This window comes from Gossypium hirsutum, chromosome A10 (assembly GCF_007990345.1).
Source record: "Gossypium hirsutum isolate 1008001.06 chromosome A10, Gossypium_hirsutum_v2.1, whole genome shotgun sequence".
In the NCBI taxonomy this organism is placed as follows: Eukaryota; Viridiplantae; Streptophyta; class Magnoliopsida; order Malvales; family Malvaceae; genus Gossypium; species Gossypium hirsutum.
In genome coordinates, this window is record NC_053433.1 from 23616942 (window position 1) to 23620845 (window position 3904).

A 3904-nucleotide genomic window follows, 5' to 3' on the forward strand; every position below is an offset into this window, starting at 1 on the left:
TCTAACTTTTAAGGCATGAAGAAATTGAAGTCACACGGCCAAGTCATATGCCCGCATGCTAGGCTGTGTGACGTGCAGTTTTCACACGGCCATGTACATGTAGCACGCCCGTATCCAAGGCTTTTTCAACCACACAGTTGAGACACATACTCGTGCCTCCGCCCTTATGCCCAATTCTGAGCATCTTGTTTCTCATTTTTAAGATGCAGAGGACACACAGCCTAACTACACGCCCATGTACTCAATTGTGTGTCACACACGGCCTAAATACGCACCCGTGTGTCTACCCATGTGGACAAAATAAAGGCATTTCCTAGCCTCATTTGTCACCCAAATTCACCATTTTCCTGTACCAAAAAATATCAAGTATAATCCAACCATTCCAAGCATTCAAATTAAATAATTTCCATCATTCAACAAGGCATATCATTGCATGCATACGTATTTGATAAACCGTAATTTATACATATTTTTACCCTATGCCTAACGCATTTATGGATGGTTTCTCCTTAGATTTGGTTAATTCAATGCTCCTAATCCTTTAATTTCATGTTTTATACTTAGGAGAGCATAAGAGAGTAAAAAGAATGAGAAAAGGGCCAAAAACAGAGAAAATGGACCCACATGGGAAAACAACATGGCCTGGACTGCCTCACACGGGCATGTCACACGGTCATGTCAATTTTCCAGGATCAAAGCACGACTTACACGGGTGGATCACAAGCCTGTGCATATTTAACATCCTTGACCACAGCCTTTAGTAATCGCACACGGGCATGTCCCTACTGAACCCAAGTTTAGTTCAGTTCGAAAAAGGCTAATTTTGAGGGCTCTTAGGCATTCCAAAGCCTATTTAAACACTTGAGGAGGCTCTTAGGAATGGGGGATGCAGAGTAAGAAGCAAGGAATTACTCAAAGAAAGCCGATTGATCTATCTCAAGAGCCGGATTCATCATCAAGACTGGAGATCTCCCTTCAAGTTCCTTCAGGAGTTTTGGGTTTCCTTATGTTTTGTTATCTTTATGCTTTTGAGATGTTTTCTTTCATAAGTATGAACTAAACCCCTAAATACTTAAGGGGAATGAAACCTAAGAAAGATATTGTTATTTTTATCTAAATTGTATGATAAATATTTAACTTGTTCTTAATTCTTGTTTTGATATTCCAGGATATTGATTCAAGTTAAGCTCTTATTCAAAGGAGGAAAGAACCTGTCTAAAAGTAAATTTGTCATAATTAACCGGAGTTGATTGCGCGCCTAGAGATAGGGTGACAAGATTTTACCGGATTCGGGTGAAACCTAATAAGGGAATCCATAGATCGAGTTAATGCAATTCTAGGGTGTTAATTAGAAAGAGATTTCAATTATTCAACCTAAGGTTAGACGTTATTAGTCTCGAGAGAGATAATAATATAACTTAGGGATTTCTACGGATCAAGTCAAATAAATAAATCGTCTGATTCAGAGTCAAATAACAAGTGAAGTCTAGGTGGATTTGTCCTTAGGTATTGTCTCAATCAATCGAATTTTCCAAAAGTATTTTCCCAAGTTTTTCTTTCTATGCATTCTTAGTTAGTAATTAGTTTAGACAACCAAACCTCTTAAATTTTCGGCTAAATAATAAAAAAAGGAAGTAAATACTAGTACTCGTAGTTCTTTTGGGTTCGACGATCTGGTCTTGCTGAACTATACTATTGTTCGATAGGTACACTTGCCTTAATCATGATAATAAGTTAGTCTCAAAAACATTTCATTTATAAATCTTTAAAACTTGTTACGAATATCACGCATCAAGTTTTTGGCACCGTTGCCGGGGAACTAGGATATTAGGAAAACTCGATTTTTATTACTTTAGACACTTTACTTTTATTACAATTTAAATTTTTATTTTCTTTTCTAATTTTTCTCTTTTTTTCCTTCTGACAGGTTTTTCTAGTTTATGACTAGAAGAAACCCGTCAGGACCACTACTTTTTGACGGTGAGATCGACCATACAGTTCACAGAAATCGGAGAGAAATAAGGCGAAGCCTAAGATACACAGAGAACGAGCAAGAGGGAGATACTTCAACCACATCCAAGGAGATGGCTGAAAACCAAGAAAATTTGCTACCTCCTGTGATTGCTGTTAATTAGAAACAAAGCTAAACAGTAATTGAACTCGTTGCCATGGGGGTTAATCACTACTTGGGAACAAATGACAGAAAAGTTTTTATTAAAATATTTTCCGCAGGCTAAAATGGATAAATTAGGTAGTGATATTTCTTCCTTTGTGCAGATGGATTTAGAAACACTCTACGATGAATGGGAGAGATGCAAGGACCTCCTGAGAAGATGCCCTCACCAGGGATTACCGTTTTGGCTACAGGCTCAAACCTTTCATAATGGCCTGAATCCTTCGACTTGACAAACGGTTGACGCAGCTGCTAGCGGAACCATCAATAATAGGACACCTGAAGATGCCTTTGAATTTATAGAAGAGATGTCACTGAATAACTATCAGTGGGAAGTCATAAGGACAAAGCCAACGAAAACAGCCCGCGTTTATAGCGTCGATACGATCACCATGCTCTATAATCAAGTAGAACTCTTGAATAAGAAAATTTATGGTTTCCTTAGTTCTTCACAGGTTCACCCAGTAATGCAATGGAAGCAAATGGTGGTGGATCAAGTAGTTCAGAATACCCACCTTATGGCTACAACATGGAGAACGAACAGTTAAATTACATGGGTAACAATCCTTGATCTCAAAACAATCTCTATAGCAATACTTACAATGCAGGTTGGAGGAACCACCCTAATTTTTCATGGGGAGGCCAAGGGAATTAGAGACCACCACCTCTAGGCTTCCAACAACCACCCTACCAATAAGAGAAAAAACTGAACCTTGAGGAGATGCTAACAAAATTCATCTCAGTGTCAGAAACTCGTTTTCAGAATACCGAGACCGCACTCAAAAATCAACAAGCATCAATCCAGGGGCTCAAAACTCAGATTGGACAGCTCACCAAGTTGATTTCTGAATGACCACAAGGTAGCCTGCCAAGCAATACTGAATCTAACCCAAGGGATCAACTCAACGCGAATGCCATTCAAGATGAAGAAGGGCTAGTTGTAGAACCAAGGCCAGAAATGGGGGTAAGCATAGGTAAGGATGAGGTCGGCCACAATGAGCCAAAGCCGATGATTAATGAATATAAACCTCGCATGCCATACCCCAATATGACAAGGAAAGACCGCTCAGACGAACAATTTGGTAAATTCCTTAAACTTCTAAAGAAACTACATATTAACTTACCGTTTATTGAAGCCCTTTCGCAAATGCCAAACATAGTCAAGTTTTTAAAGGAGCTTCTGGCAAATAAACGGAAGTTAGATGAAGCATTGCATGTGAAGCTGAACGCGGCCTGCTCAGCCGTTCTACAGAATAAGCTACCTAACAAACTAAAAGATCCAAGGAGTTTTACAATTCCTTTTTTAATTGGTAGTTTAGATTTTAATTATGCGTTGGCTGATTTAGGGGCTAGTATCAATGTTATGCCTTACAAATTATTTAAGTAACTAGGTCTAGGGAAACCCAAACAAACTAGGATGAGAATTCAATTAGCAGATAAAACTATCAGATTTCCTAGGGGTATTATTGAAGATGTACTCGTTAAAATCGACAAATTTATATTCCCAGTTGATTTCGTTGTTCTAGACATTGAGGAGGATAGCAACATCCCCTTAATTTTAAGAAGGCCTTTTTTAGCAACCGCCAGAATAATTATTGATGTTGGCATAGGTGAACTCACACTTTGTATGGGAGACAAAACAATCACCCTTCAAGCCCGTAATTCGAATAACACATCGAAAATCAAAGGTGACTGTACAAATCATTTGGCTAAAACTAACCATATAGTGCA

General features: G+C 38.5%; 1 non-coding gene across 1 annotated transcript; it reads right to left on the minus strand.

Annotated features, from left to right (window-relative positions):
• Positions 1–2244: 2244 nt before the first annotated feature.
• On the minus strand, positions 2245–2351 carry LOC121208644 (small nucleolar RNA R71). The gene has a single exon (XR_005903775.1). It is a non-coding gene; the product is annotated as a small nucleolar RNA R71 (small nucleolar RNA).
• Between the last annotated feature and the right edge of the window lie 1553 nt (positions 2352–3904).